Here is a 27,878-nt window from a genome sequence, read left to right as displayed (position 1 = left end):
TGTGTACACTTTGACCTCCTAGAGAGTCTTGACGCCGACGCCTTTTTGATGTCTCTGCGGCGTTTCATTGTCAGAAGAGGCAAACCCTTCGAGCTCTTCTCCGACAATGGGACAAATTTTGTTGGAGGAGCCCGAGAACTACGTGAGGCCTTCGAGGCCATGGCTCCTCGCCTGAAGGAACAGTTGGCAGATCAGAAGATCATGTTTTGTTTCAATCCACCAAGCGCTCCCCACTTCGGTGGAGTATGGGAGAGAGAAGTAAAGTCCGTGAAGACTGCTCTCAAGGTCATACTTAAGGAGCAGACGGTCACCGAAACCGTACTCCGGACTGTCCTTACGGAAGTGGAGGGCATCCTAAATGCTAAGCCTCTTGGCTATGTCTCTTCGGACATAGCAGATCCAGATCCTATCATGCCTAGTATCTTACTGATGGGATGCTACGACTCATCACTCCTTCAGGTCGTTTATGACTCTAGCAACACTCTAGGAAATCGCCGATGGAGGCATAGCCAAGTCCTCGTCAACCATTTCTGGTCCAGGTTTGTTAGCCACTATCTGCCAAGTCTGCAGGAGAGACAGAAATGGCAGATGGACAGAAAATATCTCACTGTGAACCAATTGGTGCTCATCGTTGAACCTCAACCCCCACGGGCTCTCTGGCCAGTTGGTAAGGTAACACGCACTTACCCTGGAGTGGACGGACGCATCCAGACTGCTGCCATTCAGGTCAAAGATCGGATCTACATCTGACCAGTAGCCCGTTTGGTCCAGCTCCCGACGCTCGAAGACGACGAAGCCAGGGATCCACCTACCTGAGTCGTATTTCTACCTTAGATTCGACTGTCCATGCAGACATTCGGGGGCGGCTGTGTTAGAAAGCCCACCTCATTGTAATAAGTTGTTGTAACTTGCTCACTTTGTTCGTAATCTCACATAAGTGACGTCACCGGAGCTGCCGTGGTTCGAGCCGGTGACGCGAGGTTTAGTTTCAGTTTAAGTCTGTCGTGGTTGACATTAAGACAGCGTTTTTCTCTCTACCGTTTCGCCATTCACCTATACTACCTTTTTGTTTATTGCTGTGTGTAAATGCTCAAAGGTGAATGTGCTGATATTTATAATTGTAAACCAGATATTAATGTGATTAGTTGGTAACTCACTCAAACAAGCATATCTCTGCCAGTAATTTCTTTAGCTTATAAGCCTCGTAGAGGGCAGTATGCTAGCAGTAAATCGGTTGTTGATACATTTGTTCAGTACATTTGTTTAGTAATTACAGTCCTTATCTACATATGAGTATATACTTAATTGCATTGTGTTTATTATGTTAATAACTTTCCTTTGTTTGTATCATTGCTACAGACCACAGCCTAAATAAAATCAGTATAACTGAGAAAGTCTGTTTCCATGTTCTCTAATCGGAACACACACCCGTACCTTGAGCCAATTCAGAGCACCAGATTCCCAGGAGACCCCATCTCCTTTATAATAATAATAATAATAATAAAATACCCATTACATGAAAACCAAGCATGCACAATCAATGTGTGTGCACAATATACACGTCTCCTCATATTGTCCCCATTTGAAAATGTTGGCCACCATAAAAGTTCTCTTGGCCACCAGGTTTTGAAAGCTATTGAGCTATTTGTTTTAACTGAACTCTGACATCAAGGGGTAAATGTAAGGCGCAGTGCAAATCATTGCGGATGCAAGATTAAAATTGCATTGCGGTCAGGAAATTATTTTGCCCTGCACCCGATGTACACTTAAGAGCAATGCAAATTACTCAACATGCACAAATAATGAACCGCAATTATGATACTGAGGGTCTCAATGAGTGCATTGGTCTATTTAGCGGCTGTACTTGCAGAGTTAGGAGTACAGAGAGCAGTAGTTGCTGTATGACATTTGTAGAGCATGAACATACAAACCCAAAACGATATGTCAGAGCAAAGGCAGCAAAGTCCTCTTAGTGCATGGAAAATAAAAGTTTTGAGGAGCTGAGAGTCCTTATGGCTGAGGTCACTCAGCATGACACAGTTGTTTAGAAAAGCCTCCTTAGGTAATGATATGTATTGGCCTGCCGTTTTTAGCATGATATCCAGTAATTTGCCTAGCACTCTGGAAAAGGTGGATTGGGCTATCCCTCCAGACATTCCAACTGTGGTTTGAAAGGAACCAGAGGCTAATTAGTGCAGAGAACACGACACTTTCACATGTGCAGGGATAGCAGACGATAAGGCTTTAGCACCGTATCCTCCAGCATCCCAGACAACGTGACCCTGGGATTGAATATGCAGGGTCTTCTTCATCTTGCCCTTCTACTCTGAACATGTTCCTGCCTCTCCTCAACAAGAGCCAAGTGTCGCCGCTTCAGGATGTGAACCACAGCAGCCACCCTGAAACCAATGAGAGGTCTCTGCAGGGGTCTGCTTTTATATAGCTCTTAGTTACACACTTCTACAGTGGTTTGCACCTTTTAAGAAGAGGTGTAAAGTTTTTGGAGGGTCAGCAATTGCCTAAGTGCAAGGCAAAGTCCTTACGTCACATTATAATGTTTGCAGCCTCCTAGTATCCAGAGTCTGCCAACTTCCATGCTGTTTTCTTAATTTGAATGCATTTCAATATAATTAATACATTAACGATGGCAAAGTGCAAATTTCATAGCAGGCACAGAACGCCAGGTGAACACCATTCTTTACATTTAATCCACCGCTAAAATCAGACTTTATGGCTGTTAAACACAATTTACCCCTAAACGTGGCAGTATTAAGCAAACATGTGAGCAGTGTAATTGCTTTCCAACTGACACATTCCGGATGATAAAACACTTAGAAAAATCATAATCACACTCGGTACTATTCATCACAACTGCAAACATTATAAGGTAAGCAAGGCTGTAAATATTAATATATTGATGTTAAGCCATGTATATTATAAGCAACTCACAACATTAATTTAAGGAATCAAAGTGCAACCATCCACTTCTATATGTTTTATAACTAACTGTCTAACAGCGCTTCAAATGCTCAATAACAGATTATTTTGGCTTGTGCCTTCATTAGGTATGTAGACTTTGTGAAGCTGAAACCAAAACCAATGAAACTAGCAATTCAACAGCTTGTCCAGTAGGGCTGCAGAGATTCACCTTTTTTTTTCATTTCTTATTGTAAAATATAAAAAACATTGTAAATTAAATCCAGTTGCTGATTATGTTAACTGTGTTATATATTCATAACAATTAGTTAAAATATAAAGTTCTGTCTTTTAATTGTAATATTTTGTAAACCAGGGGGTACATTTGTATATTTGTATTCCTCCTCAAATGCCACTACTGATTAGTGAAGATATATGGTATATTAATCACTTACAAAACAAAGCAAAGCAAACACATCAGTCGTAAAAAAAACTAACAAAAAAAATGGAATCACTCAAATATTCCGGAGGAATATTTTATTTCTGTCAGATGGCAGATTATTGACAATAGCAAAAGCGACCTTTTCTTCGCTGTAAAGGGCTTTCTGTTCTGTTCATGAATAGCCACAAATCTTCCAGTTGAATGAGAGAAAGCCCCGTCAATGCAAGTGAAATGTCTTGATGTCAAGGGGTCTTTTACCATAATGTGGTGATGAAGCATGAGTTGTTTCAACAACATTAACTGGGTTGAGAGTCTCATATTGCCGGGGTATAATGAGACTGATCTGGTGCTCCACAAGGCAAAATGAGAACCACCTTCTCCAAGACCACACAATAAGTTGTATTAAATGACTGCTCAGTGTTAGAGGGTTGCACACCTTTGACGTGACTGAGGTTTGAAATGTAAAGATGATATGTTGCTGTCTCTGCTGGTACTATCACTTTCCTTAAGAAGTTGTAACATGTTTTTTATCTTCCATGTCGCATTCAAAGCTATGCTACTACTCATTGTCTAATAATATCTTATTCTCAGAAATGTAACTTGATTTCAGACAGCCAGAGACATAAGACTTGGAAATTAGGCTTCTGTGCCACATAGCACCTTAAATTAAATACAGCTGTCATTCATATACTTCATATTCTGGAACAAAATCCAACGAGATACATTATTGGCTGTCACCAGTGCAGTATTTTTTGGATTAATCATATTTTCATATCTGAAGATCAGACATAATAAAGAAAGAATATTATCTGAGGCTGGATCATTTCCTACAGCAGCTGGAATATTTTTTGTTCACAAATAACAAACAGCATTTCTTCATGGTAAAATAAAAGGTGACAAACAATTCTATGATATGAAGCCATTAAAAAACATGAGAAAAAGCAGTTTATCAGGATAAAGGGAATGAATGGGTTAAAAAAAGAAAAGGGACAAGCATGTTGACCCTTGTTGCCTCATACTATTGTTAATTTCTTGTATTCGTTAAACAGTAGCAAGGTTAGAGGGACATTGTTGGTCTGGCGTGTTAGTTTGGTAATAAAAATAAAAAAAATAAAATAAAAAAATAACGCTTTACTGAAAAACATCAATGCAGGAAGTTTTTAAATCATCTTTCAAAGTGAGGATTCACACATCTCTGCCAAAGTTTGTAAACCTGTTCAGCATTCAAAATATATAAAATGGGCATCATTTACAAAAGGACACTAAATATTATTGTCTTTTTTTGAAGATATAACTACTCTCCGAACTTACAATGACCTCAAAATCACCCTATTAAGAACCGTGAAGTTTCACCTTACGATCACATTTAGAACCACTACTGCAGTTATCAAACATACAAATCAAATAACAGAATGAGTAACCTACTTTACCTAATGTTCAGATCCCCAAATCCATCCTCTTGTTTTCATTGCAAACCGGGTGAATACTTCTAGGTCTCTGTTTAAAGCATGAGTCGCACGGGACTAAAAACCAAATGTCCTCAGAGTTGATAAAAAGCAAAGAACGTAGTAAACTCCCAGACATGGACTAGTTTTTATCAATAAAATTCAAAATGAAATGTGATGTTGTGGCCAGAGAAGGCACTTTTGTGAATGATTTGTAAACAGATAACCGGGTTTTAATAACTAATTTTGTTGTGCCTTAATTTCCAAAGACTACAATAACCATTTAGTGGTTTGAGTGATATGTATTTCCATAAATACAGTGCCTATAGAGAGTCTACACTCCCTTTCAAAATGTTCACCTTTTTTTGCCTTATAGCCTGGAATTAAAATGTATTTAAAAAAAAAAAAAAAAATATATATATATATATATTTATAAATTTATCTACACATCCTACCCCACAACATCCAAGTGAAAAAAATATTCTAGAATTTTGTACAAAATTAATTAAAAATAAAAACTGAAATAGCTTGGTTGGATAAGTGTCCACCCCCATTGTAATAGCAATCCGAAATTAGCTCAGGTGTAACCAATCGCATTCAAAATCACACACCAATTGGCCTCCACCTGTGTTAAATTGTAGCAATTCATATGATTTCAGGATAAATTCAGCAGTCCCTGTAGGTTCCTCCTGCTGGGTAGTGCATATCAAAGCAAAGACTCAACTATGAGCACCAAGGAGCTTTCAAAAGAACTCCAGGACAAAGTAGTTGAAAAGTGCAGATCAGGGGATGGGTATAAAAAAATATCAAAGGCCTTGAATATCCCTTGGAGCACGGTCTAGACGATTATTAAGAAGTGGAAGGTGTAGGGCACCACCAAGACCTTTCCTAGATCAGGTTGTCCCTCCAAACTGGATGACTGAGCAAGGAGACTGATCAGAGAGGCTACCAAGAGGCCAATGGCAACTTTGCAAGAGCTACATACTTTTATGGGCAAGAAACTTGTGGCATTACTTGAAGATTGCTGTCCATCAACGCTCCCCAAGGAAGTTGACAGAGACTGAACAGTTTTGTAAAGAAGAATGGTAACATATTGTCAAATCTAGGTGTGCAAAGTTGGTAGAGACCTATCCCAACAGATTCACAGATGTAATTGCTGCCAAAGGTACTTCCACCAAGTATTAACTCAGGGTGGGTTGAGACTTATCCAATTATGATCTTTCAGTTTTGTATTTTTAACACATAATCTTTTTTTTTTTTTTTTATTTTTTATTCCCCTTAACAGTGTGGAGTAAGGTGTGTAGATAAGTAGAAAAAATCCTCATTTACATGCATGAAACTCTGAGGCACTGACACAACAAAATGTGAAAAAAGTTCAAGGGGGTGTAGACTTTCTATAGGCACTGTATCTACAAATGCATCGTGTAGCAACAGAGGGAGGATGCCTGCTGGTCTCACCAGCTTCATCGCCTTTCCCACCGTCACCTCTATCACCTCCACTACTTTCACCTCCATCACCACCTGGAGGAGCAGGAGCTGCCTCTGTCTCCACCCCCGCTAGAAGGAGAGAAGCAGAAGTTGTCTCTCCCTGCACCCATACTAGGACCAGGGCAGGATGCTGCCGGACCTCAGCAGCCCCTGCATAGGTTGCTGAGGGGAGCAGGGGGGAAAACCGCCCGGCAGCAGTGGCTGCGAAGAGGACCAACTCCAGCACCACAGCTAGGCCTGGCTCTCCTCCCAAGGATGCCTGTCTCGCACCGCCCACAGCCGCCCCCATCGACACCTTGCGTCCCCTCTTCTGGGGTCAACCCTGTCTAATTTTGTGTTTGTATCATGATTTGGTAGTTGTATATTTGTATGATGGCAAAGCGCCATGTGTGTTATTGTTTTGTTTTTGCAGCATAGATGGGAAGCCCATCCACGTTACTTAAAACTTGTGCAGAAGGTGGCCATCTCCCAAATTAATTAAGGTCACCTGTATAAATACCGGCAGCTCTCTTCACTTCAGGGTGGGTATACGGAGGAGAGTACGAGAGCAAGCAAGGAGAAGAGAGAGAAAATATTTAAAAACCAAGGAAAGGTGAAGGCACTTGCCCAGCCTGATCTTAGGTTTTGTTATTGTTTGTGTTTGTGATTTGTTTTATTTAAATCTTTTATTTCACTTTGTGAGCAGTGTTTATTTTTGCTTGACTATTTTATTTATTTTTGTGTTATTTAATAAACGGCTCATGCCTCGCCTTTGAACTGCAGTTACCTACCTTGGTGTTATTCTTCCACCTTCTGGCCTGACGTCACTGCAAGGCCATTTCCTGCCACATACCATTAAAAGCATTTGTTGGTAGCCAATTAGCCATTTACCAAATAGGGATTATAAATTAGCGTATTGTTTGGACAGTGAACTTTGTTGTCTATCTTCTGTTTCGTAATCACGTCACCACTACACCTGAGCCATTACTAAAAATAAGCCATCTCAAACCCGCATGAAGTTTGCAACAAAGCACCTGAGTGATCCTGCAAAAATGTGGCAAAAGGTGTTGTGGTCAGAAGAGACCAAATTAGAAATTTTTGGTCTAAATGCCAAGCGCTACGTTTGGCACAGACCCAACACAACACATCTCCCAGTCAACACCATCCCTACAGTCAAGCAATTTGCTGGCAGCATCATGCTATGGGGATGCTTCTCCTCAGCAGGGACTGGAAAGCTTGTTAGGATTGAAGGAAAAATTGATGGAGCAAAGTACAAATACTAGAGGAAAAGTTGTTTCAGTCTGCTAAAGACTTAAAACTGGGGCGAAAATGTACCCCAGTTGCAGGACAATGATCCAAAGTGCAAGGCCAAAGATACACTGGAGTGGCTTAAGAATAAGAAAGTGAATGCCCTTGAGTGGCCCAGTCAAAATCCTGACTTGAGTCCTATTGAGAATCTGTGGAAAGACTTGATAACTGCTGTCCATAAGCAATCCCCAAGCAACTTGAAAGAGCTTGAGCAAATCTGCCAAAAAAAATGGGCACAAATTGCACCAAACTGGTGTGCAAAGTTGGTAGAGACTTACCCAAAAAACTACAAGTGTGTCACTTTAAATAGTTAGCTGAAAAAGATCCACATCCATACTGTGAAAAGATCACAATTGCTAACGATATGTAGCACTGGGAGCAAAACTTTTTTTTTGCTCCCAGGCCAATTTTATTGAGGTTTTTGTACAATGTATGTTCATAGAGTTTAAGGCACAGATTCTCAAAGCTCTGTACTCCAAATCATCATTAGGACATTTTATTTTCTTATTAAATATAAATACATGCAATAAAGTTACCAACTACTTAGATGTTTAATCTAGTGGCTTTTAAGTACAGTAGTACGAAGTTACCTCTTATGAGGGTGAGACGTTGTTGTAAGTGACACTGCAGCTGATGCATAGTTTACACACCCTAGTCTCATATCTTGTAAAGCGCTTTGTGATGGTGATCCACTATAAAAGGCTACAAATAAAGATTATTTATTATTTATATATTTGCATTTTATGTGTGCATTGTCATGAAAGGATACCAGCTTTCTCTGTTGCATTGTTTTTATTCTTAGAATCCGCAAATAAATTGTTGTTGTTTGTCTAGGAGGAATGGTTCATCAGTTTAATATCAAATTATCCTTGCTTTAAATGTAAATATTAATTTAAAATAGCTGGTTTCTAAATAGCCTGTTCATTGAAGTTTTGTTTTTATCTACCATGCTACCAAGCTTAATTGTATTGCTGTGAAAAATATAAATGTTACAAAGAAAAGCAATAAGATCAACCATTGTACAATGACATATCTCTGCTGTTGAATATTCTAAACAACTTACAGATGATTTATGGGGTTTAGGAATGTTTGTAGAAAAATATATTGAATGACAAAACCATTCAACAATCTTTTGTGTTTCATTTTTTCATTATTTACTTATGTTGTCATAAATTTTATAAATGGGGCATCACTTTTACACTCCATTCAGAGCACAGCACCTTAACATTCTGCATTTTGTTTTCTAGTAGCTATAGGTTAGGGTTAATATTGGGAAGAAAATATCTAACTTGATGTTGATGTTAGAGAGAATACAAAAGTGTTTTAAGTTGGTGACGCAAAAATAATCAGTGACGAAAGACAAACACAGAGATGCAATACCCCTAACAAATTGATCATTTGAGTTTCCCCATGAGAAACCATTGCTTTTTTTTTCTACCATGTATAATTAACCATTTACTCATTATGACACTCTGTTGTTTCATCACTGGTAGCTAGTCATTGACATATGTAAAAAATAAATACCCTTTGAACGCCCACACAGGTAGTATACAAAAGCAGTGTCGACAGAGGTTTAATTACAGACACTGGTCCACTCTACCTATAGACCAGTAAACTGTATATTAGAGGAATAAACCATATTTAGTTGTAACCTCACGGGGCCAGAAGAGACCAATTTGGAATTACCAAACAGGGTGCACTGTCCAGATCAGATCACACTGATCACATTCACAACGGACGATTTACAAAGATCATAACATTGCTGTTGTTTTGGTGTGGTTTAGAACTTTTATTTTAGACAAAGGGGCACTGCAACATGTTATCCAAGACTAAAAAGTAAGATATTCTACAAAGACAGTTAAAGAGATTGGTTGTGAAATTGCTCCAGGAACAATGTGTTGGGCAGCAGTTTTCCTATTTCCTATAGCCCCAAGGCAGTACAGTAGACTCCCGTTAAGATAAAACTGAACGAGCAAAGCTAGGCTGAGAGCAAGAAACATTGCAGTCATAGTGTTTGATAAAGGTATCAAAACATCCGTACAGATGGGGACTGAATTAGTGAAAAACACGGATTAGCCAAAATTGAGTTTACTGTTTGGGAAATCCCTGCTCTATTAATTGAAATGCAATAATACAAATAAAATATAATGTACCATCAATGGTCAGACTGCCAGGCTAAGAGTCTTAAATCTGTTTTCTACTCGCTTGTCACTGGTTTCAGTAACTACAGCACAGTACTGTCCATTCCTGATTTTGCTTGCAGAAGGTGGTGAAGTAGGACCAGCCAGTTGAGCAAGAAGAAAAACAGGTTACAAAAGTAAATGCATAGAGAAGCCAAGGAGCCATTGCAGTGGAGATGCATGCCCGAATAGATATGCCACTGAGACTGTATATGTGGAGACTGCATATATAGAAAACAGCATAGTTTGGCACCAGAGAATTAAATATGTCTACTGAATGAACCATTGAGAACTGAAGTAGGCAAGGCAGAAGAATGGATAGGTGTAACTGTGGGGAGGCGGTTCCTAAAGGGTAGAGAGATTGATAGATCTGGACGAATTTGAGTGAGTGAGTGAGTGAGTGAGTGTGTGAGTAACCACCAAGGTACCCCCACCAAGACAGCTTCCTCAATCAAGGTTTGCCCGCATCCCGAGTCCACTAATGCATGGGTGCTCACCTCATCAACCCATACATCAACAATACAAGGTCCCTCCCAATCATTACCCCTGGACTTACCTGGTCCCGGTGACAAGCAATGCAAGGTCACCCCAAATTTCATGGCCGTCGGACAATTCCTGGCAAGGTGTCCAACCTCATGACACTGGAAAACCAGGGTAAAGGGTGCCCATAGAGCCTATCCAGGGAGCCCGTGATCTTACCCAGCTGGAGGTTGACCTCAGTCTCCATTACTGTGGAGTGAGGCTGCCTGTTGGGTGATGAGGGGTTGCTGATCCGGAGGTGAATGGTAAGTGATACTGAGGGGGCCCCGGCCTGGGGCCCACCATCCTGGGTCTGGAGGATGAAGGCGCTGGTGTTGCAGGAATCCGATTAGGCAGTAGAGTGGGATGAGGGTCCTCGTATCCCTCGGCCAACCGGACCACTGCATCCAGCATGGTGGGGAAGTGCCTGATGACCCGGTTTCGTGTTTCCGGCCCCAACACCTGCACAAACTGTTCAACGGTGACGAGTTCTGTCAGTTCCTCTGCAGTACAAGTACAGAGCCACTGGGTCACTTGATCCACCAGTTGTTGCACCACCATGAAGAGTCAGATTTCTACAGGTCGCTAGTATTCCCAGAACCAGCGATGATGCACCTCCTCTGTAATGTCCAGTCGCTGGAGTATGGCCTTTTTCACAATGTCGTAATCCAACACACACTCATGTGTTAACTCTTTGCAGTCCATTTATTCAGCACTTGTCAGGCGCGTCAGGTCCAATTTATTTTCACACGCGTTATATATTTTGCATTTCCTGTTTAAATTCTTTTTTTCAGAGTAAAACAGGTTTTGAATTGAAAAAGAACACTCAGTACTGTATCTGCAGCCAAGCCCCACCCCTTGTTCACTGTATTTTTCACATACCTCATTATAGACGCGCCTACTGATAAATCCTCTCCTGATCCCTCGTTTTATCACTAAACTCTTCAATAAAGTGATCCAAGTCATTATTTTACTATAACGTTTCAAAAAGCTCTGCAAATGTCTGTGATATTCTTTGAGTGGTGGATGCTACCTCCTTTGTTATGTCCATGTTATCTCTGTAATGCATGGGGCTAAGAGATACGCCCTTTTTTCGGTTTCATTCGTCTTCTATCGGTCTCCCTCTGCTTTTTCCAGAGAAAAAATGACTACCTGTGCTTTACATCTTTTTGATGGTGTCGGACAGGGTCCGACATCGGACTGGAAAAAGAAAATTGTAATGTCGGACCTGGTCCGACATAGGACTGCAAAGGGTTAAAGCTTGGTAGATCAGATTGGGGCCCAACTGGGTAGCCCACAACTCCCGAGTCCTCCAGTGACATCTTCACCTCCTTTGGGTTCGGAAGTGGAACGTTGGTTCGGGCCGCCGGTTTCCTCCTCTGGTTGGCCGCCGGGAATATGTTGTTCATCCTCTCCGTCACTACTGCCAAGGCTCCTGATGCCTCAGATCCCGAGCCTCCATCATCGTCGTCATCATTGCTGGATCCATGTTTTAATCCCAAGTGTGACAAGGATTATAGTGGTGCGGTATACAAAGGCAATGCATACAAATGTAGTAATCGCTGGAAAAATGTCCGGGCAATATGCCCTGACTCATGGCATCTGAAACAGATGGGGCTACATACCTTCTACAACAGCAGGGGGAGGGGCATTGTGTCTTCCCCAGCTCGAGGCCAACCATGGCCTCCATGTGGCTGTGAAGACGAGGGGAAGGTTAACACACCTGCTCTGTAGGATGTCAGGGAGTCCTAGTAGTCTTCGGCTAGTTTGACTGCCTCCTCCTGGGTGTCCGGATTGTGGCGTCGGATCCAAGCCTGAGTCTCGGTGTCGACCAAATCACCCGACCCCATTATTATGGCTTTCCCCATCTGTACTCTGGAGGGGGTTGAGCCAGTGAGCACTGTGGACACAAGCTTTTGTGCAGCCACCCTGGATCATATGTCTCACGGCCGCTGGTATTCCCTGAAGCGCATGCGGTGAGTATCCCCCATGATGTTTAGGCGCTGGAGGAGTCTTGTTTCATCAGATCGTACTGGCAGGTATCCTCGTTGGTCATCGCCTGCTAGGCCACCTGGGCCTCCACTATTAAACAGAGGCCCAGTTGGCTGGCCCAGTACTCCCGGGGCCACAACGCGGTGGTTGCCAACCGCTCAAAGCCAACCAGATATGCCTTGAGGTCATCCTCCTTTATCATTTTCTATGCTATGGCTTTGGGGTTACCATCACATGGTTCTGACTGTGCTCCTTGAAGGAGGATTGCCACTGCTACTGGTGCCCCCATGAATCATGTCCTCTCAAAGCAGGGCCATGTAACTCTCCTCTCTCTTTCTCTTTTCTACTTCTCGTCGCTGGTCCAATGTCTCCAGCAGTGCTGATAATGTGGTGGCATCCATATCCCTCCTGTTCTGATACCACATGTGGCAAAGTTGTTAGTAGTGCACAGGTGTGGAAGTGATGCAATGCAGGAAATTATTTGGCCACACAAAGTTCCAAGGACAAAGGTTATTTTTATTTTGCTTTCCTTTAGTAATCCTTCTCAAAAGTAATAGGTGGCTGGTGATATGCAACTGTGTAACACGCAGCCTAAAACAAGGGTTTCAATCCCAAAATAATAGTGAATCAAAACAGTACAACACAATACAAACAGTACAACACAATACAAACAAAAATAACACAGTCCAAGTCCAGTGGGTGAAAACTCTGTTTGCAACGGGGATGTTTTGGTGCAGTGATTTCCGGGTTGATGCTAGCCTCTTAGCTACAGCTCCCTGGGTGTAAGTTTAGCCATCTAACAATTACAAAACAAAGCATGACACTGACAGCACATGGAACACTCACGTTATTGTATCTATTTGCCTGTCCTTCAGTAGCCAAAACCAAGGAACAGTATACACCCCTTTTTTTTTACTTTTAATCAAGCCCCCTTGGTAGCGGGTGCAATCACCCTTTATCCAATCTACGACAGCCACCTTGCCAACTGCAACAACTTGCAGTAATGTGGCTCTGCCCCTTTTCTACATGACCGACTTCCAACTTTCCCTGGAATGAATTGACATCTCACAGGTTGGGAGGGAGATGTATAACCAGGATTCATTCTCTCTCTGTCACAGGTGCCTATTCTGTGTTGGAATGCGTAGCTGCACATATATGCAATCGATGGCTCCTAGGACACCAGGAAACCCATACCTCCCAAGAAAACCCTGCTTTGCATTTTGTTGCAGCTCATTAGAGACAGGGAAATGAATGAATTCTCCTGCCAGCTTTACTAAAACTGATTTTAGAATATATCACATTAAGTTTACTAATGGTATATAGATTAACCCTTTGCGGTTCTATGTCAGACCAGGTCCGACATTACAATTTTCCCTTTCCAGTCCAATGTCCGACATCAAAAATACGTAAAGCACACGTCTCGTTTCATTTTTTCTCAAAGCAGAGAAAACCTTTCAAAGGCAGAATGAGACCGATAAGAGCTGATAAGGCGTATCTGATACTAATCTTTTAATACTCTTTTATTTTTATATAGTGCCTTTCATAGTGGACCACCATCACAAATCACTTTACAAGATACAAGGCTATGGTGTGTGAACTATGCGTCAGCTGCAGAATCACAACAACGTCTCATCTGAAAGGGAGCACAAGGAGGTTAAGTGACTTGCTCAGGGTCACACAATGAGTCAGTGGTTGAGCTGGAATTTGAACCGAGACCTCCTGGCTACAAACCAGTTTCTTTAACCACTGGACCACACAGAGATAGCTGCTACTGCATCCAGCACTCCAAGAATATCACAGACATTTGCAGAGCTTTTTGAAACAGTACAATATTGACTTGGATCACATTATTGAAGAGTTTAGTGATAAAACGAGCGATCAGGAGAGGATTTATCAGTAGGCACGTCTATAATGAGGTATGTGAAAAATACAGTGAACAAGGGGTGGGGCTTGGCTGTAGATGCAGTACTGAGTGTCCTTTTGCAATTCAGTGCCTTTTAAACCTGTTTTACTCTGAAAAAAAAAAAGATTTTAAACAGTGTATGTAAAATAAACTGCACGTGTGGAAATAAATTGGACCTGACGAGTCTGACAAGCGCTGGATAAAGGGACAACTAAGGGTTAAGGACATGGCAAGTTTACTTTTAAAGAAATTCTTCATACAACAATATAGATTACTTGTAGTTACTTCATCAAGTTTCACTAAAAGTTATTTCACACGCAAAGGGTGCAAACTAAATAGTTAACAGTTCAGTTCTATGTGAATGTGTTACAATCAATGAATTTAGTTCCATGAAAGGAAAATGCAACTGGAATTATACTCAACAGTTCCTTGAAGCTTAGACTTTTGGTCCACGGCTTTGGAAACTCAATCTATTGAAGTGTCCAGTACAAAAAGCTCTCCTCTCACAACAAAGTCTTCAATCCCACATTGGATCAAACTTGACAAAAAAGCTTCCAATTCTCGACAGAATCATGATAGAATCTCAACAAACAGCTGCAAGAAAGTCTTCAGTCCTCGGTATAAGATCCACAACAGCTTCGCTGAATCTTTCAGCTACGCAGGTAGCAGGGCAAGTTTCTTTTGGATACTGTGGTTTTAGATGTACAGCAGACCTAGACTGATTTGTCTGATAAGTCTCTAAGTTTTACAGCAGTCCTCCAGCCGGGCCTCAGTCTCGTTGCTTGTCGTCGTTGACTCACTGGCAGCTTGCTTCCTCGTCTTGGGTCCATTTTCAGGCAGAGTCTTATCTTGGTTTTGTATTTAGGCAGAGTTCTGGAGTTGCAGCTTTGCTAACAGAGTGACAGCACCTTGTTTAGCATTTGATGTGGAGTTGAAAATGTTGAAATTTTGCTTAGATATTTATAGTCTTCTTCATTCTGATAAATAGCCAGTTCCATGAAATAATTTGTGTAGCTTGCCTTTTTTTAAACTCACAACCTTTGATGTTTTAATGTTCTTTTCCACTGGGACATCGCTAGTTTATGTCTTCCTTGCGTCCAAACGATTGTTGTTGTATGTGTGAATTACCTGTACATAACTTAACTGTCTGCTCAGCCTAATCCAGTTCAGGTGCCGGTCCTCTAATCAGTAGGTCATATAGTTCACTATTCCTGACAGAAACCAAGGGGCCCTTTTTCTTAAGACACAGCAGTTTGCTTTTTCCTGAGACACAACAGTTTTATTAATTAATCCAGTTATATCACTAATGCACATTTATGTATTATCATATTCAGGGATATGTCCCACAGGTCACTACTGAGATTTGCCGGTTATTAGTAGACCTCACCAAAAAGAGTGCTCTAAATTTAATAAATACCATAACCCCACTGCCACCATGGGGCACTCTGTTCACAACGTTGACATCAGCAAACCGCTCGCCCACACAACGCCATAAACGCTGTCTGCCATCTGCCCGGTACAGTTGAAACAGGGATTCATCCGTGAAGAGCACCCTTCTCCAGCATGCCAGTGGCCATCAAAGGTGAGCATTTGCCCACTGAAGTCGGGGTTACGATGCCGAACTGCAGTCAGGTCAAGACCCTGGTCAGGATGACGAGCACGCAGATGTGTTTCCCTGAGACGGTTTCTGACAGTTTGTGCAGAAATTCTTCGGTTGTGCAAACCCACAGTTTCAACAGCTGTCCGAGTGGCTGGTCTCAGACGATCCCGCAGGTGAAGAAGCCGGATGTGGAGGTCCTGGGCTGGCGTGGTTACACGTGGTCTGCGGTTGTGAGGCCGGTTGGACTTACTGCCAAATTCTCTAAAAAGATGTTGGAGGCAGCTTGTGGTAGAGAAATTAACATTCAATTCTCTGGCAATAGCTCTGGTGGACATTCCTGCAGTCAGCATGCCAATTGCATGCTCCCTCAAAACTTGAGACATATGTGGCATGCATTTTGTTGTATGAGTGGCCTTTTATTGTACCCAGCTTAAGGTGCACCTATGTAATGACCATGCTGTTTAATCAGCTTCTTGATATGCCACACCTGCCAGGTGGATGGATTATCTTGGCAAAGGAGAAATGCTCACTAACAGGGATGTAAACAAATTTGTGCACAAAATTTGAGAGAAATAAGCTTTTTGTGCATATGGAAAATTTCTGGGATCTTTTATTTCAGCTCATGAAACATGGGACCAACACTTTACACGTTGCGTTTATATTTTTGTTCAGTGTAAATTCAGCCGAGTGTTCCTTCTACTCCACTCTGAGCGGTGGGATATGTGACAGAAATACAATGATTCTTGGTAGTAAATCTCCATCCTGACCTGTGAGGGCACTAAGCAACGAGAAGAGAGTTCCTTGGACAGGCTTGCCCGACAATTCTTTCACAGGGTTCAAGGGAAGTAGGACAACTAGACAGGGGGTGGAACTCCATTGCATTTACGCATTGACCCAGAAGGGAAACGACGTGGCAGTCGCAGATTGGAGGGGCAGTTGCACCTGTTTACCAAAAGGTCATGTGTAACAGTATAAAAGGGGATGGAGAGACGCAATCTGTTCCTTTGCTTTGGTTTGTGTTTTGAATCTAAAAGGACCGTGGGAGATCCAATGAAATATACGTATCATGAGTATTTTGTTTGTTTGTCTATAATTGTCTTATTTGTGATTATTAGATGGCTAACACGTTCTGGAGCTGTCTCCAAGGGCCAGCACAAAAGCCGCAACAGCACTGCACTACTGTCACTGATAAACTTTTAATCACCCACCACAAGCACTACTACATGCACCCAGGACTGGTGACCATGTTGGTATATTGTGGGATGGATATATTGTGTTTATCATTTGGGACTGCAACCCCATTGTTATTTACTCTGTACAATACACATTGTTGTGTATTACCGAGGGATTATTATTTGGTCACCAGACCTGTATATAAAAAAACAATAAAACCTTTTCCAAACTCGATTCTAAACATCTTTGTCTGCTTCAATAACGCAATGCATCACTCCTGCACCTGTATCCACTCAATCACTTTGCCCCAGTCCTGCCTAAGGTCTGCATAACTCTGCACATGATGACTTTACATTTATCCTTGCAAAATATCTCAGTCCCTTGTCAACATCAAATGCTATAGATTTTTTTTCCAAACTGTTACACCATATTATATGAACTCAAACTTATACTTATCTGAGTTTCTGGTTTCTGCGCAGTCTCAGTCTGTGCCTGTTGATCTGGAAGCAGTCTCTGGCCCTCTCAGCTGTGATCCCTCTGGCCAGTTGGGCAGCATGGGTGGTCATCACCGCAGTCCAGGTTACAAGACTCCCCAATTTTTCTAAACAAAAACACTAGCTAAGAACTATGGTCCTTTTTTCAAATAGGATGGCTCGCCAATGTTGAGAGAAGAAATAAAAGAAGAAAGGAAAGAGAAGTCACAGGTTTCTTCTTTTTGAGTCCAGATTAGTATAGTTTATTGAAGATAAAAGTTCCGAGTTGCGAAGTTACAACCAGACATCTTAAAGGTTACATGGTGACAACAGTTTGCAGGTATTCTCTTTGCAAACACGGATCAGAGCTATACCGAGAACATTTCAGTATTCTCAGTTTCAATGCAGTCTCTCAATGACATCATGATTTTTCCTTAAACCAATCTCTTATCACTTGGTTAATTGTCCATTTGTCCTAACCCTAGCTTCAAAGCATCTGGTTCAATCCAGTTTCTCTTTGAGGTAGCTAGTTTTTATAACACATAAAATCAACTGTAATTTCCTAAGAAAACCCGTTTTATGTCTAGTTTGTAAAGTTAACAATATGTTGGTACCTCTAACACAAAAGCAATGATCCACCCTAAATGACAAATGCCTTACATGTTAAAACTGAACATCAAAGGAGAGGCCAACACTTATTCCAAAATGTTTTGGAGGTCAGCCTTGTCCTAGCAAGGATAAAGTGACCAGAAAGATCTTTATCAACTTACTGTCTAAGTAGGAATTTAACCAGAATCTGACTTAATCTTTAACCCATTCTGTGAGTTGTATTCTAAGACCAAAAATTCATTTATATCTAAATAAAATGTTCCAACACCAAGAATGTCCTAACTTTTTATTTAGTATTTTCCAGCTGAGGCAAAGAATATGCTGGAGAATGAGAATGATATGCTGGCTCTGTCATACGGACCCCGTACCTTTGAGAGCATTGAGACAGCTAGACGAGCACAAAGCAGATTTTGTATTGAAAAATAGCTGCCACAACAAACACTGTCATTTCTCAGTGTAATCTTTTACTACGTGACTTACAATTTGTGTATTTTAAATTGAAACAAATAATAATTTGTTATACCAATTTTAAAAAAAAGGCTATAATAATGAAATGTTATGCTCTTGGTCTTGAGTGGTCTACAAAGGTTTTTCTGACTCTAGCACGTTTGTATTGCTTGCTGAAATAAAGATGTTCTAACCTTGATTGTAGGAAGTATTAAAAAGAGATAAATGTACAATACCTAATGATAATATTGGTTTTAATAAATAGATCTACTGTTTAAGTAGATCGCTTCAATTAATTTCACTCTGTCTGACTGTTAAATTGTTTCCACTAGTTATCACACTTGCCCCTGGTTTATACAGTAGAGCGATTTATGGCCACACCCTGTTATACAATGTCACCAGGCTAGTTAAGATCCTTAGGCCTGGCCCGATGGTGAAAATGTACAAAATAAGTACAGGTGTTCAGGCAGGATCTTTGTCTAATTTAGTGGTGCATACAGTATGGGGAGAACACAGAGGGGGTTTTGGTGCATTACAGGGGGCAGTTCTTGACTGAATGGATCTCGGTCAAAGAAGGTAGAAAAACATTGGTTCAGCTTGACCCAGAAGAAAAGAGCTTGCTTGTCTCTTTCTACCCCTCGACGGGAATCTAGAGTGGTTGCGGGATGAACAGGCTGGAGCCTGCGTGCAAGGTATACAGTGCGCTGGGCTCGAGGGCTGGCGGGAGGGGGGAGACCTGAGATCCAAAGGCCGATGACGGCTCTCCCAGGCTTGCCGAAGCACCGAGCACCAAGTCCCGGGGGCAAAGAACCAAGGTATTGGGCTGTGTGTCTGTGTCTGGGCTTCTTACAGTCACACAACCAGGAACAGCGTGTAACTTGCAATGGTGTGGAGCGTAGCCTACAGACAGTTTCAGTGCAGTCACACTGAATGTGTTCATTCTGAATACACAAAGATATACCATATCACAATTGCATGACAGTTTTATTTATCACGGGCCAGAGCTAACAAGTAATGAGTACTGTAAAAACCCTTCCGTCTGCAGTACAGGCTACATCATGAAGAACTACAGAGAAGGTACCCGTGGGACAATACATTGCCATGTTGGTGATGTTTGTGTATCCATCTAACTAAGGCCAAATAGCAAAACTCGAAATATGTTAACATTAGCAGCCTTCTTACCTTAATGAAGAGGAAGACTCAAAACATCAAAGTTGTCAATCACTCGGTCCAAATTGATTGGAATGGCCCGATCTATGTCTAGCACGGCTATTCCAGAAAGGCGTTCCTGTCCTATAGTGTTTCACCAGTAGTTTTTTTTGCACGATGCAGTACTCACAGGTATCGTAAGGAAGAGTCAAAAGAGGCTATCCATGTTACTCAAGCTGTTACCAAGGTTTTGCTCCTTAAAAAACTCTGGTCGGGATTCAAAGTTATCCATCTTTCTTTCTTTTCAAGCATTTTACTGAATACATATTTTCACAAATGAAATCCAAATGAGACTCCTTGATGATTTTAGAAGATGTTGTCAGGATGATGTTTAGCACAGTCAGTGCTTCCATATCTTTCTCCTTATTTTTTCTTTTATTTGCAGTTTTATCCAAAACTGCACACAACTTCTCTTCGGATAAAAGTCTTGAACCACTTTGGTTGTATTTACAGGACTTCTGCCGAACTTTGCTTGGATAAATCTTTGCCTTGGCAACTATGGGCCTTGCTAGGTATTCTGAGCGCAGATGTCACTTTCATACCTTCATAACTGCAAGAAAAAATCTTCAGTTTTTATTTACACTATTGTTTCCATAGTAGCGCAAGCCATTTCCTTGACAGATGTATGGTTCAGGTTGGAGCACTGCAAAGCTTTCGATAGTGCATTGCACTGTGTTAGAACTCGCCACAACAAATGCAAGGGAACAGAAAGTGAAAGTTGGTAATCGATGGCATTCTACCGTTCACTTGACCGCCCTTTCAACTCAATCTTGTGTCACTAAGCGATTTTAAAGTTGTAGCCTGTCCGTAAAGATCATCTTTCAGCAAAGCTTAAACAATGGTATGGCATTTAGATGATCCCTCAATAAAGGTGTGTAGTGAAGACACATTGCTCATCATCATATGTCGAATTGCTGTTACTCTGCTACATACATCCACAACACACAGATTCAGGATATGCGCGTAACAGTGCATATACATTGCCAATGGGTTTTCATTTAAAATATGAGCGGCAACTCCATTGTAAGGCCCCATCATATTTGAGCATTGTCGTAACACTGGGCTCTTAGCTTCCCAATATCAAGATCAAGAGATGATATTATGCGTTTCAGGAGCACCATTAATGATTTGCTGTCTGTTTTTGTTGTTCGGTGGAATCCTACAAACGATTCTTGCACTGTAAAATCCCTGCCAATGTATTTGAGTACAATTGCAATCTGTTCATGTCTACTTATATCCTGTGTTTCATCGGCCATTAACGTGAACACAACTGCATTTCATACTCGCTGTGCTATTTCACCTATTGTGTGGTCTTTCATTATTGAAATCAACTCATTCTGATTCTTGCCTTGAACGTAAAAAAACGATTTCTCACGTCTTTTAAAAAAATGTTCAATTAAGGGGTTGTCATTTTCCTTTCAGTTCCATTAACTCTAAAAAGTTGCCCCGATTAGAAGACTCTGTAGTCTCATCATGGCCACACCGTGAGATGAACAAAAGACAGCACATGCCAGCGCATAACAAACAAAAGACCAGAAGGACAAACGTGACAAACAGGAGGATGCTTAGTAATTTAGTGAGATGTGACTATGTGTATACCTGCTGCTCAGTAGAAAGGAAAAAATCCCTTGAGGCTGATTAGGGGAAAACCTCTAGTGGCCCCGGCAGACAGGTAGCCCCCACTCCGGGCATGCTAGCATTTTTAGAGGGAACAGCAACTATATCAGAGAAGGATGAATGAATGTAGGAATCCACTGCAGAAGAGGACCAGCTCCCCCACATTCGTGATCAGGCTGGGGATGGTGGGGGGGAGTCGAGGAGGGAGGCCTCCCACGGAGGGTCAGGCGAACTGCTGGTATGGAGAGACTGGAGGGAGATGGAGAGAATCCCTAGCAAGGACGTTGAGAGCTAGGATCCGGTTTTGATTGAAGGAATATGATTATTCGATTCTGGGCACAGAAGGTTGAAGACACTAAGCAGGCTGTAGAATAAGAGCTTTTGAACAAGGAGCGAGGGCTGCAGACATGTAATGCTGAGCAGATTGAAGGAGGTTACTGAGAGTAGGATTCAGTCAGATAGCTTCTGGAGAAGCTGGGGATTCTGGATGGAGTTTGTGGAAGCAGATGGAACCAGCTTACTGAACTTGGATACCTAAAGTAGAGGCAGAAGGAGAGCTGGAACTGAGGGCTGAGGTGGCAGCTGGACTGAACGAACATATGAATCGTCTGCTGGGGAAGCTCAATGCCTTTATGCCCCATATTCTAGAAACAAGGGCAGAGAGATGAGATGCCGCCATTCTATGTGTTAGTTAATGCAGGATCGATCAGTGGTTTGCTACTATCATGTCTGCTTGAAATGGAAAAGGTAAACTCACATTCAGAGATTTGGGTTTTGCAACTCCAGTTATTCTCTTAATAGTGGAACCTCTTAACTCATAATCAAGACAGATTTCCAGTCTCGTACCACGTCTCTCACCAAATATTAATACTGTAACATTTGAGAGGATGAGCGGAGATATGACTAGGATTGCCGAGGAAGTGCCCCGTATTTTGATTAGGTGGGAATTACCGTTAGCCTTGACTGTGGGAATGCTGGCACGATCTACGTATTGGAGGAAAGCTGGAGCATTGGAGGCTCTAGAGAAGTGCAGTTGCAGATTTAAACAGTGAACTAGAGCAACTTTTGCATGCTGCAGTAGTGAGCAGATCTGAATAGGGAATGGAGATATGCTGTAGTAAGGAGTGATTAACAATAGAGGGCAGGATCTGCTGAACAGAGCAGAGGTCTGAGGAAGAAAACGATGGAGTGCTCTCAGTAGTGTGCAGAGGCCCAGCTGTAGAGAGCAGAGATCTGCTGAAGCAGAGATCTGGAATAATGAATGGAGGACTACCATCGGTAGAGTACAATGGTCTGCTGCAGAGAGTAGGGATCTGCTGAATGCGGTAGATATTGGTCTTTCAGTGTTAAGGTAGATTTAGATAGAGCCAGATATGGGTCTGCTTTTGGGAGAGATGAAGAATACAGAGATATGAGAGAACCGAGCTGCAGAACCGAGAGGATGAAGAATGTATTGCTCTGAGGTGTCTGCATGATTCTGTGACTGACTGGCGGCTCGCGTTGATGAAATGATGACTTTGAAAGTTGAATAAGGTGCCTTGATGAAGCTGGCCAGATTGGAGGAGCAGTACTAGATGAGGAAACACAAATCTGGGAACAGGAATAATTCGCAGGAATGGATGCCTGATGCAGGGAAGCTGGATGTTACAGTGATGGTAGATTCTGAGCATCTCAAAAAGCAGTTGAGTAAGGTTGCTTCATGACCAGGTCCTTGAAGAGGGGAAGAGTAGAAATTGAAGAATGTCACATGACATAGGTAGGCAAAAGGTTGAGGAGGAGAGGAAACTGCTGAGAATCCCTCGGAATGACAACAAACTGCAGGATTGTATAGAAAAACTGGAGTGTGTGAGCTTCACAGTGGTCACAAACCAGTTTAAAGACTGTATAGAATTTGTGGTGTTATACTGCCATCTAGAGGTTATGATTAGAATTAACCATTGCTTGAGTGAAGCCAGGTAGAATATATTTGGTTATTGGGAGAAGTGACCTGCAGTGAAAGGCGACAAAGTGTTGATTAACGGTGAAGCACGAAATGACGGCGTCTGAGCGTTTGCTACAAAAACGAAATACTAGACAGCGAAGGTGCAGGTGATCAGGGCTTAAATAGAGAATAGGTACTAATTGACAGGAAATTGGAAGCCTCCAGCTGCACATATCCCGAACTAGACAGGCTAACATTTAAAATTAGACATTGACACTATTTGTATAACATTTTTAAATTCAGTGAAAAAAAAAGATGATCAGGTAAGTTTTACTTACCTAACGTGACTGGTGGGTAAATTCAAATTGAGTTTGTTTATAATTGAGAAAATGTCAGTGAGATATGACAACTTTATTAACCAACTGGCATCATCAAACAAATTTGCCAAGTTAGCCTGTTTCTCTACCAGACAAATGTGAATCTCATTCTTGGGTTCGTACACCCTTGTTAGTACTCTGTCCCTCGACAGTCACCGTACTTAAGTGTGAAACAATAAATGAGTGTGCTCCGCTCCCATTTCTGAGCATAACGCTTCAAAAAGCCTGCTGTTCAGCGAGCTTCCTTTAATGAAATTAATAATTTTCACTACTTCCTTCAGTACTGCCATAAGATCAGGGGAAACACCCTTAGATGCCAAAGCTTCACGGTGAATGAAACAGTGATTCCAGACAACATCATTACCAGCTGCCTCAGATATTCTTTTCACAACTCTGCTATTTCTGCCTGTCATATTTGCTGCACCATCGCTTGTTATTCCTTTGCAATTAGCCCAATTCAATTTGTATTTTCCAACAATGCAGTCATCCAGCGCTCTGAATATATGTGCTCCTGTTGTATTTCCATAAAGTCATCTTGCCACACATACCTCACATAAACTAACAGTGTTGCACAATTTGAAACATCAGTACTCTCGTCAAGCTGAACAGCAAAATCCCCGGCTGACTGTAACTGAGTAATAAGCTGGGCTTCCAAATGCTCTGCAATGTCACATATTCGTTGTGTTGTCACTGAGAGGAATGCATCTCAATTTTTTTGCAGACTTGTCATCGAAAATTGTACACACCATATCCAGAGATGCTGGAAGAGTAAGTTTTTCGGCCACTGTATGAGACATTTTCTCTTTTACCACACGGCATGCAACCAAATATTAAGCCAGTTGTGCCTTGTCATTCAAGGTAGTTGAGCGATTAAGAACTCGAGCCGATAACTTTAACTCACGTTGCTTCCATTGAAAATGCTCGATAGGCTTATCCACGGATTTTTAAATGTTTTTTCAGTTTTGATGGTTTCAAACTTTCGTTAGCAAGCACCTCGCTGTATACAACACACTGGGGCTTAGGATTCTGATTTGCGTTAGCTCAATTTATGAAACCAAATTTAAAAATCATTATACTGTCATGATTTGTCATGACTTGGTGGTTCAGATGTCGATTTAGCATAATGTTAGTCCTACTAGTAGAATTCGAACTGACAGTGTTTGGATTCAGAATGCAGTCTCATTGACGATACGTCGTTAGATGTGATTAGCTACATTCAAAACTGCTACGTTATGATCACGTGTAGTGTGCAATGCGTAAGATGAAACTCTCTGCAAACAAATAAGACTTACCGGAAATAAATAATCTAACGAAAAACATTTTTATATTTTAAATTTGCAAGCGACCCAGTGCCTTATCTTCCGCGACCCAGTATTGGATCGTGACCCGTACTTTGAAAACCACTGCTGTAGTCTATTTTGCTATTCCACCAGCTTATTCATCAAAAAAGGTTGTGGGTTGGGGTCCAGTTCACGTGACTGACACTACATCAGGAATACACCCCATTTGTAACCATACTGGGAGTGTGTAGATGCTGCTCTGGCATTTTGAAGCATTCATTGACTTTGTCAGATAACTTGAGATGGCTCAAATGTCTCCACACAGAGGCCAGACCCAAAGCTGTTGGATCTGGATGCCAGAGTCCCCTGCACCTGGCTGAGCAGGTCACGACTGGCCGACAGCGCCCACAACTGACTAAACAGGAGCTGTGCCAGTGACGAGAACCACGTTCTCCTTTGGGGCCACTAAGAGCACCCCGGCCCGATCTTTCCTGATCTTCTCCACGCACAGTGGAAGCAGTGGCAAGGGTGGGAAAGCATGTAGCAGAGTCGTAGATCATCTGTGAGCCAGCGCATCTATGCCGAGCAGGTGACTGCTCTACACTAGAGAATACCAGTTGGGCCAATGGGGGGACAAAGAAATCTATCTGTGCACACCCAAACCTCTCCCAAATGAGATTCACAACCTCAGGATGAAGTCAGCATTCGGAACTGTGGGGGCCCCCTCTGAAAAGGAGGTCTGGCGCCCAGTTCCTCACCCCTGGCAGGTGAACTGCTTTTACTGAAAACAAGTGGTTGTGAGCCCAGAGCAAAAGCTCGAGAGACCGGCACTGGTGGTTGATATAAGCCACCACTGTGGTGTTGTCTGTACGTATCAGCACATGTCTCCCTTGTAGCTCTGAAAATAGTTGCTGCAGGGCCAGGTGAACTGCCCACAGCACCAAAACATTTATGTGACGACCCTGCCATGGGGGTTCCCACACTTCTTTTACTCCCAAGCTGTTCCAGAGTGTGCCCCAACCAAGGCTGGAAGCATCTGTAGTCACCACCTCTCTCCTCGTGACACACCCCAGACTGTGCCCAAGCACAGATGAGCTGGTTGTTTCCACCACGAGAGAGCCTCCCTACAGTGATGAGACACTGGGAGTAAGCGGTGGCGTTCTAAGACAGGGTGTCGGACCCTGTGATTGAACCAGGTTTGGAGAGGGCACATGTGTGACAGCCTTCATTTTCAGTTTCTTTTTTGTCTTTCAGGGTTGCTGAGGGTCTTTCTTCATCTGGGGTCGCCTGCTCACCATTGCCTGTGGTCGCTGCCGGCTCTGCTTCGCCTGGGGTTGCTGCCAGCCCTGCTTTGCCGCAGGAAATACTGTGGCTGGAGCCCCACAAGAGGGAGCTCTCAGCCATGAAGAAAGGGGGTTGGTCAGGAGACTTGCTTCCCCTGCAGCATTTTCGCTGCTGGATAAAGTGTGGCGAGAGCGCCGGAAGAGGGAGCTGCCAGCCACGAAGAAAGGGAGGGTGAAGGACCCCCCCCATGGACACCTTGCTTCCCCTCTTCCGGGACTTTGGGACTAAGGGAGGAGGTGGCCATTGAGGCCATGTGTGCTTTGCACAATGGGAGGGATATGTGACAGGGCAAGGAGCCCTGCACATGGACAGGGGGCAGGGAAAAGCCCTGCTGTTTAATATTGTTTATTTATTTTATAATGGGGTACCCCTCTGCTCCTTTGCAGTTCTTATTTTGTATTTATATTTATTTGTTAAAAATGTGTTTTTGTTTACATCTTTTGTTTCGCTTGGTGAGCAAGTGTTTGTTTTTGTTTAATGTTTGTTTATTTTTGAAAATAAAAACGCCACAAACGCCATTGCACCCTACCTGCAGTATCTGTTTCAGTTCTTGCTTCTGGCCTAACGTCAGAGTCAGGTCAGAGTCTGAGAGGAGAGAGAAGGAGGAGAAGGAGGGTGAGTTAGTAGGGGAGACAGAGGGTGTTGGGGTTGGAGCAGGTAATGTCATCTCATTGGCCTTTGCACTCTTGCATGCTATTGTCTGGGATTGGTCTGCCTCGCAGTGCTACAGCAATCCCCGACAGGCCAAACAGCATATCAGGTGGCGATACCTTGGCTCTAAGCTCAGCTTGACAAAATCCTCTTCTTAGCCAGGTGAAAAGAGGCGATTGGCAAGGTAGGTGGGTTGCAGCAATATGGCAACATTGATGGGTAAAATTCATGATTTCTGGTAGATATCATTGAAACATAAATGAAATCAGGTGGTATCACTTCAAACTACATTTTTCCTTATACTAAAAAGGGTAATCATTTAATGTGATCAGTCTTACTCTTGATTGCTAGGAAGTACACATTTCTGTAATCCTGACGATCCCACAGTAAAACTGCTTTCATCTTGTTCCAGTACTCTTCTGCACACAAGGGAAATAGTTCAGAATTGCATGAAAGGTTTGAACAGCGTCAGTAAGGGGCCTATCCTCTTAAGGATTACTCTGATCACAACCCCCACTGTTAAGATCCCCATTTCTTCAGATCAGTTGCACCAGTTGTGTATTGTACAGTTTTCACTATAACCTTTGGAGTACATGGGTTTCATTATTACCTCCCATGTACACTCTTCTTAATTCAGAAGTTTGGGCTCTGCAAATGCTACGCTCTTGAATAGCAGAAGCATAAATTGGAAAGCAACAACCAGTACTACAATGGTTATGAAAAAAATGAACTGATTTCAAATTGTATTGAGCGATGGCCCTTGATTAAAAGGTGTGCTGAATACAGTTTGAAGATTATCTTTATAAAAAGGTGAGTGTCATTATTGGCTTTTTAAATCCTTCATCATGCTGGGTAGAATTTGTGATGTGGTTCACATTAATGCATCTCTCACTTTGGTTCATTGGGGTTGCTGTTTTTTTTTTTTTTTTTTTTTTTACATGATGGTAGCAGTGCCACTTATGAACTATGAAAAAATTCTCTTTGAAGGGATGACAGTGTAGGAGC

The sequence above is a fragment of the Polyodon spathula genome, chromosome 1 (genome assembly GCF_017654505.1).
Source record: "Polyodon spathula isolate WHYD16114869_AA chromosome 1, ASM1765450v1, whole genome shotgun sequence".
NCBI classification, from domain to species: Eukaryota; Metazoa; Chordata; class Actinopteri; order Acipenseriformes; family Polyodontidae; genus Polyodon; species Polyodon spathula.
This window is presented reverse-complemented; position numbering follows the sequence as displayed.